General features: G+C 49.3%; 1 protein-coding gene across 7 annotated transcripts in view; it reads left to right on the forward strand.

Moving 5' to 3' along the window:
* MCF2L (MCF.2 cell line derived transforming sequence like) overlaps positions 1-15,238 on the forward strand; it is a 209,501-nt gene that overhangs the window by 8,318 nt on the left and 185,945 nt on the right. The gene's annotated exons all lie outside the window — the stretch shown is intronic.

Genomic DNA, 15,238 nt, shown 5'->3' on the forward strand with positions numbered 1-15,238 from the left:
CTGTTCTTTGCTATTCTGGTCCTTTTAGAGATTGACAAGGTTTAGATCCTGGGAATGCATGACCCCCCAGGTAGCAGGCTGTGGGAGGGGCTTTGAATGGGTTCACGTGGCTTTTACCTGCCCAGGTCCAAGTTGGGACGACTTGTCTCAAGATGTGTGGTCATTTATTTGACTTGGCATTGGTTATCTAAGTGACTATTTTAAAATGAGTTTGGCTCCGGTTAGAGATCATGAGAAATGTTTCTTTGGGTTCCAAATAAAGCACAGTATACCTGAAGGGAACAATTTGTAGGCTTTGCTTCATTCTTTAGAAACAAAAGAGCTATTGTCTGAATTTGTATGTTTTCATATTAAAGTGGCAAAGCCTCAGCTGGTCTCCAGACCAGTGCCCCTGCCTGGGCGTCTGGAATTGGCTGCACCCCGAGGTGAGAGCTGGGCAGGCCTTGGGTGTGAGTGGCCTCTCCAAGCTCAGCCTGACCTCCTGATCCAGGCCAGGCAATGCTTCTCTCTCCAGCCCCTGCCCGTCTGAATGTTCTGCATGTATTTTCTAAACTGAGCAAGGGGCTGAGTTCTCTGTGCCTAGTTTTGCTTGCATTTAATTATTTGTTGCCATTTCTTCCCAAATTGATTCCAAAGTCAAGTTTTCACTAGACAAAGCCAGTGTGGGCACTCACCACCAAGGGCAGGCGTGGATTTGATGGCCGGGTGCTGGACTGGCATTGCAAAATCCATCCTCTGGCTGGACAGGACGTGCAGGCTTCCAGCACCGATAGGGTGGCCACTGAGCTGAGAAGGGATTTTAATAATTCTGCTGCCTGCTCTAAATCTGGTGCTTTTCTGGGCCTTGTCCTGAGCTGGCATTTGTGCTGATTAGTGGAGTCTTGGGAGTTGCTGGGTCAAGGCATCATTCTGAGACTTTCGCGTTCTGAGTCCATCCTGTCCCCATCCCACGGCCGCTGCCCTGAGGGCTGGTGCCCGGGGATTCCCTCCTGTTTCGTGTCTTCAGGTGAGAACCGCCCTGGCCCTGTCTTCAGAGCTCAGCTCTGTGTGTCTGCTGCTGTAGAAAGAGATTCCACCTGGTGACTGCCGCGTGTCTGTTGTTCCCTGGCCCAGTGGTTCTGGGCCACAACTTGTATAGACTCTTGCACTTGGAAACGCAGGCTGTTGGTTTAGAGCTGGCTGGCTGGGGGGCTGCGTTTCGGTGTGGTCACCCCAGTCAGAGTATGTGCTTAGTTTTGCGGGATTAAGAATTTGATTTCCGTCACTTCCCTTGTCAGTGACTGTCACGAATGAGAGGCTGAAGACTGAGTCTCTTGGGACCTCTCCCGGACTGAGAACTAGGTGCTGTCATTATTCCCTGGCACACCGCCTGCTTCTCTGGGATGTGCGCCCTGAGAAACCCTGTGAGCAAGGAGACAGCTACTTCCTACAAGAGTGAAGCAGGGCTGTCAGGACAGTGCTGCACACAGCTTAGCTGTTGTGCAGGGGGCTTCAGAAGAGGGCGGGAGTGAGGGGCTACTTAGAGCGTGAAGACAGCTGGCTGCCCTGACCTCTGCAACTGGAAGGTTGCTGAGTCTTCCCACACTCAGCTTGGCTGTGAATTAACTGCCCGTGGCCGCTCAGAACCTCGGCACTGGTGCCTTTCCCTGAGCGCCCAAGTCTCGTGTGGATCAGCTCTGGTGACTGAGGGAGCTGGCTGCGGTTAGGGTTAGGGTTAGGGTTAGAGGTTAAGGTTAGGGGTTAGGACTGGGGTAGGGGTAGGTGTTAGGGGTAGGGGTAGTGTTTGGGGTAAGGCAGATTTAGGACTAGGGTTAGGGTTAGAGGTTAAGGTTAGGGTTAGGGATTAGGACTGGGGTAGGGGTAGGTGTTAGGGGTAGGGGTAGCGTTTGGGGTAAGGCAGATTTAGGACTAGGGTTAGGGTTAGAGGTTAAGGTTAGGGTTAGGGGTTAGGACTGGGGTAGGGGTAGGTATTAGGGGTAGGGGTAGCGTTTGGGGTAAGGCAGATTTAGGACTAGGGTTAGGGAACCCTCACAACTGACCCAAGTGCTCCTATTATTTCTCAATGTACCGAGCTGTCCCAGGCTCAGGAGCGTGTCAGGGTCCACCGTGCACCGGCCGTAAAGCAGAGCCTGGGCCCACGCTCTGGCTTTGTTCCTGCCCCTTCCGTCCCCACAAGCTTGGGCAGGTCGAGAAGCCTCTGCACCGTGGGCAGCAGTAGTAGCATCCAGGCAGCTGCTGTGAGGAGCCCAGACGTGTGTCTGGTCAGAGCACCCACTCAGCAAGCCGTGGCTCTTAATAATGTCACATCTGACTTCTTCCTCCCCTAACTCGCAAAACCTCTCTGATCCCTGATTCCTGGAGGCCCAGGGCTGGCTTTACCAAGAAAGCCCTTTAGGCAGCTTCCCTCCAACCCTGGACTCCAGGGGATTGGAAGATAATCTGCTTAGAGTTCTGAGCGGTGAAGCCTTTCTGGCTGTCCTTGCCTCGTCTGCTCTGTGGAAAGAGAAGCGCACGGTGTGGACTGTGGCCTGCGGGAGAACCGCACTCGGCTCTCAGGCCCTGCCTGCACCACACCTGCTCTGTCTCCAGGTGACCTGGGGCCTTGGCAATGTCCTAGCCCAGCTGGCTGGAGACCATTGGTGGTGATGAAACCTGTTTGTATCAGAACAATTTTGAAATCAGTAATAGTTTTTTTGGTCATAAAATAGATACCCATGAAATTTACCATTTTAACTACTGTTAAGTGTAGAGTTCCCTGGTATTAAATATACTCACACTGTTGTACAACCATCACCAGCATCCATCTTCAGAACTTTCTCATCTTCTCTGAAACTCTGTCCCCATTAAACACCCACTCCCATTCCCCCTGTTGGAAATAAGAACTCGGAGTTGCAAAGAAAATGAGCACTTAAATAAAGGCTTTCTCAACAAGGCAAATTTACTTCTGCAGAAGGGTGTTGCTTGCTCTTCTGGTGGCTGCAAGAGCACACCAAACAAAGGAGGAAAGGGGTTTTTATCCCTAATGCAGTCAGTCCCTGCTACTGTGTCCAGTCCCCATTGGCTGGAGTCAGACCACACAGTCTCAGCTGATCCTGATTGGCTACTTCAAATGGAGCAGGGGTGGGGGCTACAGCGGTGGGAAGAGCAGTTTCAGAACTAAAGGCACCAAATAAGGAATAGATGTGGGCTGTTACAGATTGGGAATGGAAGTGGGTTAGAGATTGGGAAGGGCAGGAAGGTTGTTTGCCGTAACTAGGGGCAAGGAGGCAAGGAAGTCAGGCTTTGAGCACAGAGGACAAAGATGAGGGAGCTGAACAAGTGGAACCTTTGAAGAGGAACTCACTGTATCCAACACCCCTGCCCCCAGCCCGACACCCACCATCCTACTTTCTTTCTCTATGAAATTGACAACTCTAGGGACCTCATGTAACTGGAGGTTATTACACTGGGCATAACGTTCTGAGGTTCATCTGTGTTGTACCGTGTGACACAGTTTCCTTCCTTTTGAAGGCTGAGTGATATTCCATGGTGTGGGTGGACCACATTTGTTTCTTCACACATTCATCCACGGACGTTTGGGTCACAGCCGCCTCTGCTATTGTGAATAACGCTCCTATGAACACAGTGTGCAAATGCCTGTGCAGGCCTTGGGGTTGCCTCCCCAGAAGTGGAAGTGCCGCATCATGCAAGTATTTATTTTGAAACCACGAAAGAAGGTGATTCCCCCTGGTTCTACCTTTGTTTTCCTGCTGGGCGATGAACAGCGTCCCGTCCAACTTCCCTGTTCTCAGTCAACAGACACTGGTCTTTGAGAAGGTCACAGGAGGCCTGGACCCTGCTGGGTAAACATTGATGAGTTTATTTTCCAGCTCGCTCGGAAGCTGCTCAGTTTGCTCTTGCTTTCCTTCAGGCTTCTTCATTTCAGCTACCGTGACAGTGTTCCGCCACATTGTTTCAGTGACTCTGCGATTAACTGTTTCACAGTCAGCTATGGAAGGGCCTCTAATCCGAGGGGACACACTGCAGACAGGCCTCCTCAGGGCTCCTGCCTGAGCCTGCAGCGTTTTGTAAGCTGACTCACTCCACTAAAGGTCAGCTCTCACAGCTGTGTTGCAGGATTTGCAGGTGAATGGGGAAGGCGTGGCCAGCATCAGCTCCCTGTGGCTTCTGGAACTCACCCTCTGCAGGGCCTGTCTCACTGAGAATGGCAGGTGCCCACAGGAACATGCACACACGCGTATGTACACACACACACACACGGTGCATTTCCATGGGGTGCGTGTGGAGCTTGTGACAAGGCTTTCCTCTCCCTGGCAGTGCTTTCCTATCAAAACACCAGCGCCCGCTCTGCTGTGAGTGCGTGGTCTTGCTCTTCAGTGGTGCGTAATGCATTCTGGCTCTGGTGGGCCAGGTGAGAGCAGAGGCCTGGGAACATGTTGTTCAGCCTCTTCGGAAGGACCGCTATCATCTTAGAACTGAGGGTGAGAGAGCAAGAGGATTCGCGCACAACTTCCTTGTACAGCAGAGGTGAGGGGCCCCCGGCACAGGCGAGCACCTCTAGCTCTAGGGTGGCTTGCGGGGCCTCCTGTTAGAAACTCCATCTATCCCCATTGGTCAGTGGTGTCTTTAAAGATACCAGTGATTTTCGTCCCAGCAAACCTTTGAGCATCACACTGTTCAGGTGCTGGGCAAAGCTTTGAGGATAAAAGGACAAGTGGAAGACAATCCCTGACTTGGGCTTAGGGTGAAGAAGAGCAGCACGGAAACAGACACGTTTGCCGCCTTGGGTGGAGTCGCAATGTTGCTGTTTCTATGTCAGAAGCCGTGGAGCATGGATGATTCCATGGCTGGACCTAATACTTCCATGCTTTATGGTAGAAGATTACACAGGATTCTGAGGGGGGACCTCGTCTCCACCTGGGGGCATGTGGAAGGGTTGGGAAGCACTTCGGGAAGGACCAAGACTTGCCCTAGCCTTGAGAAGTGATGGGGCTGCAGCATTCAGATATGAGTCTCACAAAGGGGTTTGCAGAAACAATTAGCTGGAGCTGAAAATGTACTTTGGGGAAGGGGAAAATGACCACAGGAAACAGATACTTGGAAGGAAATTGGCTCTTTGGCTATCCACAGTGTTTGTGGCAAGGATCATAGTCGCGGCTTGGTGGAGAATCCCCGGTGTTTGTGGCAAGGATCATAGTCGCGGCTTGGTGGAGAATCCCCGGTGTTTGTGGCAAGGATCATAGTCGCGGCTTGGTGGAGAATCCCTGGTGTTTGTGGCAAGGATCATAGTCGCGGCTTGGTGGAGAATCCCCGGTGTTTGTGGCGTGGATCATAGTCGCGGCTTGGTGGAGAATCCCCGGTGTTTGTGGCGTGGATCATAGTCGCGGCTTGGTGGAGAATCCTCGGTGTTTGTGGCGTGGATCATAGTCGCGGCTTGGTGGAGAATCCCCGGTGTTTGTGGCATGGGTCTTAATTGCGGCTTGGTGGAGAATCCTCGGTGTTTCCAGCATGGGTCATAGTCGCGGCTTGGTGGAGAATGGCTGAATCCTGGCAACTGTGGCCTTTGCAGGGGCTGTAGTTGTGCATTCACGAATCTGATGGGGGAAGATGTGTTTCTTCACGTCTTCAGGCTTCTTCTGTGGTTGGGCGCTAGCTGTTGTATGCTGATGGGCTGGTTTCTCTTGGCCCACAGAAAATGTTCTTTAATAATTTGGTAGACTCTGGACTTGAAACTTCCTGGTTCTTCATGCAGTTCTCAAAGCTCATGATTTTCTTGGGAGATTCATTGCTTTCTCCTTGCATGCCATTTAGTGTTGCAGAAAACAGCTCTGAGAAAAGGCGATCTCAGCAGCATGCCGTGTTAAAGAACGGCACATGTCGGGAGAAAGAGCGCCCACTGCTCCCTCCACTCATCTTTTCTTTATAGTTCTTTGAGTCTCAAGTGAGATGGCCTCTGAAGATGAACATGTTGTTTGTGGAAATGGTACTTACAGTGTGGCTGTCAATGATTAACTTCTTGTTTTCAACCTTTCCTGATTCCTCAGCATCTTTCTACTTGGACTTTGTGTATTACTCAGGAAGCTGGCAGGAATTCCTAATTTTTTTAAGACATATGTTCAGTGCATATGAACCTCCAGACATTTGGGAACGAGTTGTGTTACTGGTTAATGTTGGACGCATGGCTGGTATCTGCTCGTGTCCGATGCCAAGGGTGTGGGCAGCTTCCCAAGGCCAGGTCAGATGATGGCATGGGGGCACAGGTGCTCTGACTCACCAGGGCTCCCGTGTTAGGGGGATGGGGTGAACCACCGCCCCAGCTTGCACAGGGGTCCTCTGGTCTCCCGAGCGCCCTCTGATTCAAGGGTGCCTAAATGGACTGTTCTGAATGGAATTGGCTGGAGTATTTTTCATCTTTTAATTAAAATGGATGTGGCGTATTACCTGAAACCAGGTATAACTGTTCTAAGCTGCTGAAGAGACTCCTCAGGTGAACGGAAGGTGTCTGAAGACAGCAGGCAGCTTCTCTCCCAAGAGCCCCTTCTCAGAGCCAGAGCCGCTTTTGCACGCCCTGGAGCACACACGATTCTGTGAGTGTTTTATCAGAAAGTTAGGGGTTTCTGCCTGAGTGCTCTACAATATGTGCTCTATGATTAAAGTCAGATTTCTCCTCTGAAGAAACTGTGTTTGACATGACAGAATCAAAGGCAAGCATCACTAGTCACCAGCGCGTCAGACACAAACACCAGGCTCATGTTTTTTGTTTTGTTTTGTTTTGTTTTTTGAGACAGAGTCTCACTCTGGTGCCCAGGGTGGAGCGCAGTGGCATGATCTTGCATCCTCCGCCTCCCGGGTTCAAGCAATTCTCCTGCCTCAGCCTCCCAAGTAGCTGGGACTACAGGTGCATGCCACCACAACTGGCTAATTTTTGTCTTTTTAGTAGAGACGGGGTTTCACCATGTTAGCCAGGATTGTCTCGATCTCCTGACCTCGTGGTCTGCCTGCCTCAGCCTCCCAAAGCACTGGTATTACAGGTGTTAGCCACCGCACCCTGCCCATGCTTATGTTTATCCACGCTGCTCTCGGCTTTGCCGAGGGGATGATCTGGGTAGGGGGATTCACTTGGTTTGAACTGTCCCCACTGCAAAGAAATTCTCTCCCTCCCGCTTGCCTCGTCCGCTTCTGGGTTAAGTCCAGGACTGGCAAAAACACTGCCTGTTCTGCCTGTTCCCGAGGGAGCCCCTGTAACCAACCTCTCCTCAGATGTCTAATCCCTAGCTTGTGATTCCAGCAGAGGTCTCGGCATCTCGTCCACAGTGAGCTGGTGTCCTGCCAGTCTCGGGAGGCACTCGGCAGTGTGAATACATCCTTCACCTCTGTGTCTACAGACCCGGCCTCCCCGCCCAGGATGGGTTGAAGCCAGGCTAAGCCGTTGATCCCAAGGGGCTGTCTGCAGGGGTTTGGGACAGGCCTGAGCATTCACCCCAGCGTCCTGTGCAAACATCTTCATCAGGAGCGCACTTGGGAGGTCCTACACTAGCGCAGAGGGTGCGCAGCCAGTGGATCTGTCAACTTGAATGCAGGTAGTGCTCAGTGGCATTTGGAGGAGAGTCTAGTAACCAAGAGGATGAATCTCTTTGAAGGATCTGATGGAAACAGGAAATGAAGAGGGTTTTTTGTTTTGTTTTGTTTTGTTTGTTTTATGAGACAGAGTCTTGCTCTGTTGTTTGTTTTATGAGACAGAGTCTTGCTCTGTTGCCCAGGCTGGATGGAGTGCAGTGGTGCAATCTCAGCTCCTGGCGGCCTCCGCCTCCTGGGTTCCAGTGATTCTCCTGCCTCAGCCTCCCAAGTAGCTGGGATTACAGGCATGCACTTCGACACCCCAGCTAATTTTTGTATTTTTAGTAGAGACGGGGTTTCACCATGTTGTCCAGGCTGGTCTCAAGCTCTTGACCTCAAGTGATCCGCCCGCCTTGGCCTCCCAAAGTGCTGGGATTACAGGCGTGAGCCACTGTGCCTGGCCAGGAAATGAAGAGATTTTACTACCTGAACTTTAAAACTGTTCCTGAGAAATCACCAAGAAGACTGACCAGCAAATGAAAACCTGGAAAAAAATTGCAACAAAGGATAGATATTTATCTATGCATCTGTCTTACATAGCAGAGTGAAAAGGAGGCACACGTTCATAGAAAGTGAATATAAAGCTTGCACAGAAATAGTCTGACCTGTTCAGTTTAAGGAAATGTAATGCTGACCACAAGGTCTTTTTCTCTTTCCATTTTTATGGCCAAAAATTCCAAGCCTGCTGGTAGGAATGCCAGTCCTTATCGATATACTGGAAAACAATTGATGTCAGTAAAAGTCTTCAAATATTTTTAGTTTTCGTCAGCAATGTTCACTTCTAAGAATTTAACGAAGAAAATGATAAAAATATTGTCACAAACATTCATGAACAAAGGTGATCATCACAGCCGCTATTTATAATTATGAACACTTGCAGGGAAGCAAAATTACAGCAGTGGGGGTTTGGAAATGATTTAGTTCTTGAGATCATAATTCTCCCGGGCACATCTTACATTATAATAAGTGAAATTGCCAGCTATAAAAATGATACACAGTCTTCAATTTTGTAAACACCAAATATGTGCAGTTTTGTAAAACACTTAAGATATGCACCTAAATATAAATGTTTTTAATCATACATGCGCCATTTGTTGTTCTTTTTGTTTTTCTGCATGAGGAAACCTTCCTATCTCTGTCAGAATAAATGCTTCTTAGAACAGGAAATTAGACTGAAAACAGGCACGAAGGGGGCTCGGGCTTCCTGCCCCCCGGTCCCCTGGTTTGCTGCTGACGCTAGTGGAGAGCTCTTCTCGCCTTCACCTTCCTGGTGGCTGTCTCGCCGGGACTGTGCCGCAGGTGACCTGGGGGTGTTAATTACCTAACACTTTTCAAGGGGAAAATATTTCGTGGGAGAATTCGTCTGAAGTTCTGCTGGAGGCACCTTGGAGAAACAGCTGCGCGTAAATAAAGCCGCAGCCAAAACGCAGGCCAGGGGGCCCAGCACTTTCCCAGAATTTGGGGGGTGGAGGGGGGCGGGGCGGGGGTGGGGCTGACTCTCTCGCCCCTGCCCTGGGACCTGGCCGCTCCCCGGCGTCAGCTGGTGCATGCATGGTGATGGAGCTGGTGTTGAACCCCTGCGGGTCTTCGGGAGCTTGTCCTGGCAGTGGGTGGCGAATGCCAAAGCCCCCTCAGGAGCCTAGGCCCAGCTTTATTTTCCATACCAGGTCAGTGACTCCAGAAGACCCAGAAGCTGGGTCTGGTCAGAGGTGATGGCCTGAGGGAGCCCGTTTGCAATGTCCCACGGCCAGGATGGGTCTGGCTGGCCGACCCCTGTGTCTACACATGTAGCCTTGGGTCCCGGGGTCTGTCTGCAGCTCCGCCCAGCACCATCCATGCAGGGTGTAGACCCAGACACTCTCCTGCCTCGTGTCTGCTCGGCCCAGCCGCTCGTCCTGTGCGCCCACCAGGTTCTTCTCTCCCAGCGTGGCCGCCGTGTTGGCCGTGATCCCCGGATCCTTTCTGCTGCAGGCTCCTCTGGGAATGGCCCGCCCACCATGCTCCTCTGAAACCCTCCCTCACTTCCAGAGACCTGAGCCCCGGGCCTCACCCAGGCCCCTGCCGTGGTCACCCAGGCTGCAGGCGTCCTCTCAGGTTGTCTCAGCAATGGGCCCAGCACCCGCTTCTGTCTTTATCTCCTTCCCCGAGGCCGAGTGCGCGGCGGGCCTGCGCCAGCCTTTCCTCACCGAATACCCAGGACCTCACGCGGATGCGCCGAGCAACGATTTCTTCCGTCTTCCTCTCTTCCGACTTCTTTCCTTCTAGGAACAAATGTGATCTTTGATTACTGGGTTTTCCCTCAACATTACTGAGCTGTGTCATCAGAACTTAGACTTCAGGTACCTCAAGGAAAAGAGGTTCTGTTTAGCAGCAGAGAAGAAAAAGGCTACATGCAGGCTAAGTGGCCAATCGGCCAAGAATGGGAATGAGATGAACTTTGAATTCTTTTTAAAAAGAAAAAACAATGTCTTCATTGAGTAAGTTCTACCCCACCCTCACCAAGATTCACGTGGCTGGGGAGGTGGCCGTGCACGTGGCCCAAGTCCCTTGTTCTGTGAAGTTTCCCATCCCCGGGCGCAGCAGTCACATCCTCAGAGTGTCAGTTAACATGTGTCCCTGTCCCCTGTGTTTAGTTTATTCAGAACCTGAACCAGCTCCAGGAGGGCACCTTTCTCGTCAGGCAATTTCAGAGTGGTGCTCTCCATCTCAGGAGTGGGTAATGTCTGGGTGTGAGTGTCCGGGGACATTGGCAGCCAGGGGTCATTGTTGCTTAAATCTATTAATTTATTCTTTTTTTTTTTTTTTTTTTGAGATAGAGCCTCTCTCTGTCACCCAGGCTGGAGTGCAGTGGTGCAATCTGGGCTCACTTGCAACCACTGCCTCCTGGGTTCAAGCAATTCTCCTGCCTCAGCCTCCCAAGTAGCTGGGATTACAAGCACACGCCACCACACCCGGCTAATTTTTGTATTTTTAGTAGAGACGGGGTTTCACCATGTTGGCCAGGCTGGTCTCGAACTCCTGACCTCAGGTGATTCACCCGCCTTGGCCTCCCAAAGTGCTGAGATTACAGGTGTGAGCCACCATGCCTGGCCAGTTTATTCTTAAGAGTTGCAAATGTCCTCCTTCTGTCATTTCTTTTTTATTTACTTGCTGGAAGTCACCTAATAAATAACCCCATATATATTTTATATCCTTCTTTTTTTATATAAATGGCTTGTGTCTTTGTCTCTTGTGTGGCTGTGTGTGTGTCACATGTCTGTGTGTGTGTCTGTGGTGTATCTCTGTGTCTGTATGTATGGGGTGTGTCTGTGTGTGATTGTGTGTGTGTCTGTGGTGTATCTCTGTCTGTATGTATGGGGTGTGTCTGTGTGTGATTGTGTGTGTGTCTGTGGTGTATCTCTGTGTCTGTATGTATGGGGTGTGTCTGAGTATGATTGTGTGTGTGTCTGTGGTGTATCTGTGTGTCTGTATGTATGGGGTGTGTCTGTGTGATTGTGTGTGTGTCTGTGGTGTATCTCTGTGTATGTATGGGGTGTGTCTGTGTGTGATTGTGTGTATGTCTGTGGTGTATCTCTGTGTCTGTATGGGGTGTGACTGTGTGATTGTGTGTGTGTCTGTGGTGTATCTCTGTGTCTGTATGTATGAGGTGTGTCTGTGATTGTGTGTGTGTCTGCGGTGTATCTCTGTGTCTGTATGTATGGGGTGTGTCTGTGTGTGATTGTGTGTGTGTCTGTGGTGTATTTCTGTGTCTCTATGTATGGGGTGTGTCTGTGTGTGATTGTGTGTGTGTCTGTGGTGTATCTCTGTGTCTGTATGTATGGGGTGTGTCTGTGTGTGACTGTGTGTGTGTGTCTGTAGTGTATCTCTGTGTCTGTATGTATGGGGTGTGTCTGTGTGATTCTGTGTGTGTCTGTGGCGTATCTGTGTGTCTATGTATGGGGTGTATCTGTGTGTGATTGTGTGTGTGTGTCTGTGGTGTATCTCTGTGTCTGTATGGGGTGTGTCTGTGTGTGATTGTGTGTGTGTCCGTGGTGTATTTCTGTGTCTGTATGTATGGGGTGTGTCTGTGTGTGATGTGTCTGTGGTGTATCTCTGTGTCTGTATGGGGTGTGTCTGTGTGTGATTGTGTGTGTGTGTCTGTGGTGTATCTCTGTGTCTATGTACGGGGTGTGTCTGTGTGTGATTGTGTGTGTGTGTCTGTGGTGTATCTCTGTGTCTATGTACGGGGTGTGTCTGTGTGTGATTGTGTGTGTGTGTGGTGTATCTCTGTGTATGTATGGGGTGTGTCTGTGTGTGATTGTGTGTGTGACTGTGGTGTATCTCTGTGTCTGTATGTATGAGGTATGTCTGTGTGATTGTGTGTGTGTGTGGTGTATCTGTGTCTGTATGTATGGGATGTGTCTGTGTGTGATTGTGTGTGTGTCTGTGGTGTATCTGCGTCTGTATGTATGGGATGTGTCTGTGTGTGATTGTGTGTTTGTCTGTGTTTATGTGTGTGTGTCTTTGTGTGATTTTTTGTGTATATGACAAACCCAGAACAGAACATTATCACTCACCTCACCTGGCAAAACAAAAAGCTTTCAGAGAGATGTGTGGCCGTCATGATGTCTCAGCTGCAGGCATTTTTCAAAGTTACCTGTTATGTTTGATGCAGCTGGCACCTTTCTTCTCGGGGACAAATGTGATCTTTGATCATTGAGTTGAGAATGAGTTTACTCAATAATTTAAAAATGCCTTAGTGTGGGAGGATGGGCTGCTGGTAAACATTTGTGGCAAATATGCGTTGCCTTTTTCTCCTTCAAGTGCATGGGGCAGGCTGCTTCTCTGCACGTCCATCCGTGGGTCAGTCTGTCCTGCCACCTCCCTTGCCCCAGGGCTTAGTGCCCTGTGTGGCTCACGGCTGCTCCAGGGATGCTGGGGAAGGATTCAGCCCAACAAATAGATTCGTTGACGTCCTCTCATTGTGTGCTTTTAAAAATGTCTTTAATTTTGCACTCCATTTCATACAACAGGTGCACATTTAAAACATTTATTTTTAAACAGCTCTGTCTTCTCAGCACTGCAGACTATTTCTCACTCACTTGACAGGCAGACGTTGGGACTGTGTTCTTTTCCTGCCAAGAATCCATCAGCCCCCCAGTGCCTGTACCTCGAGTCCAGACTCCTTAGCATTGCATTGGGACGTAATTCCCCGTTAGCATCTCCAGCCCCTTCTCCCCCTGTGAGTCAGCCTGGGTTCTTTTCTTTTTCCTTTCTTCCCTGTTTTCCTTCTTTCTTTTTTGGGTTTGTAATAAGTAGTATACAGTTTTGTGGTTAAGAAATCAAAATAATAAAGAAGAAACGGCTTGAGGATTCTTGCTCTGCACTGGTCCTTCCGCCAGGACCTGGTGCGTCCCCCAAGAGGGCCTTGCCACGTGCCAGCTGACACACACGTTCACACTTTCCTCCTGTTTTGTACAAAAGGTAGCACATGGTAAATAGCGTCTGCACACTTCTCCCCTTGCTCTGTCTTGGGGACTACTCCACATCCGTGAAGAAGCAGCATCCTTATTCTCTTGCACAGTGGGCAGTGGCTACACTGTATTCACCCATCTCTGCTGATGGGCACTATTGCAATGGTGCAATTAATAACCTAGTATACATGCCCTTCAGCGTGTGTACTGGTGGATGGATTTCACATTTCCAGAGGCTGAGTGAAAGAATAAAGGCTTTTTGACAGTATTCTTCAGGTACTCACACACTCGCTCTGTGAGACATGTGATCATGGGAGCGGCTCCCTGCAGAGGTGTCTGATGGGAGAGGCTGATGTCCTTGTCTGGTGGTTGCTCCAACCTGAGAATGGTGAGCTGCTCTCTCAGTGCAGACTTTTGTCACTTGCATCTCATGCGTGAGATTGAACTGCTTCTCATTTATGCTTTTATCTTTGTTTGCCCATATTTTAGCTGGGTTGCTAATCTTTTAATGTTTTCTAGGCGCGTTTCATAAATTAGGGAGTTTAGCTGTAGTGATTTGAGTTGAAAGTATTTTTTATCAGATCGTCAGTCTTGACTTTCCTTTTTTTTTTTTTGCCACTTATGTAGTTGAATCTCAGTATTTGGGGGCTTCTGGATTTTGAGTCGTAGTTGAAAAGGTCTTCCTATTCTGAGGTTACAAAGGAATTCACCCATTTTTTTCCTAGTATTTTATTTCCATTTAAACTTTTGACCCACTTGGATTGATTTTGTTGTATGGTGTCAAGTATGGATACAAGTTTTTTTTTCTGACCTGGAGATCCTAACACCGTTTATTAAAATCTCCATGTTGGCTGGGCGCGGTGGCTCAAGCCTGTAATCCCAGCACTTTGGGAGGCTGAGGTGGGTGGATCACAAGGTCAGGAGATTGAGACCACCTTGGCTAACATGGTGAAATCCTGTCTCTACTAAAAATACAAAAAATTAGCTGGGCGTGGTGGCAGGCGCCTATAGTCCCAGCTACTCAGGAGGCTGAGGCAGGAGAATCACTTGAACCCGGGAAGCAGAGGTTGCAGTGAGTCGAGATTGCGCCACTGCACTCCAGCTTGGGCGACAGAGCAAGACTCTGTCTCAAAAAAAAAAATCCCTGCTCACTACACCCATCAGCAGTTGTCACCATTAAAATAGATTGAATTTTCATACATATTTGAGTCTGTTTCTGGACTCCCTGTTCTGTCTCATTTCTGCTTGCCCTCCATTTTCCGGCACCTGCTACTTTAATTACTGGGGCTGTTGGTCTCGTTTCACTGCTGTCCTTGGTAAGAGCTTCCCTGGACACTCTTGCTAGTGTACCTTTTCTTATGAACCAAAGTTCATGTTACCTAATTACATGATTGCATGAACAAATCTGCAGATAATCATGGTTTTCTTTCCTGTCAATTTTTGTGCTTCTCATCTCGTCCCCTGAGTGGATTGCCCAGCATCTCCCGGACATGATTAAATAGTAATGGTGATGTTCAGGTTTGGTGATCCTGCCTTCTGTAATATCCCTATTCAATATTATACTGGCCTTCAGGCTGAGATGAGTACTTTGTTTGTTTTTTTTAAAATTTTTTAAAAATTACAAACGGGCCAGGCACGGTGGCTCACGCCTGTAATCCCAGCACTTTGGGAGGCTGAGGCATGTGGATCACGAGGTCAGGAGATCGAGACCATCCTGGCTAACATGGTGAAACCCTGTCTCTACTAAAAATACAAAAAAAAAAAAAAAAAATTAGCCGGGCATGGTGGTGGGTGTCTGTAGTCCCAGCTACTCAGGAGGCTGAGGCAGGAGAATGGTGTGAACCCAGGAGGTGGAGGTTGCAGTGAGCTGAGATTGCGCCACTATGCTCCAGCCTGGGGGACAGGGCGAGACTCTGTCTCAAAAAAAAAAAAAGTTAAAAACAATTTTCCCCATGTTTATTGAGTTATAATGAATGGGTAACTATCGTCTGTATTTACGGTGTACCACGTGGTGTTTGGATGTATGTTTGCACTGAAGTAATGGCCATAGTCAAGGCAATTAACATGTCCATCACCTCACATGGGTGCCGTTTGTGTGTGCAGTGAGAACACTTAAGATCTACCCTTAGCCAGTTTCAGATGTACAATATGTTATTGTTAACTACAGT

Source organism: Pongo abelii, chromosome 14 (genome assembly GCF_028885655.2).
Source record: "Pongo abelii isolate AG06213 chromosome 14, NHGRI_mPonAbe1-v2.0_pri, whole genome shotgun sequence".
NCBI classification, from domain to species: domain Eukaryota; kingdom Metazoa; phylum Chordata; class Mammalia; order Primates; family Hominidae; genus Pongo; species Pongo abelii.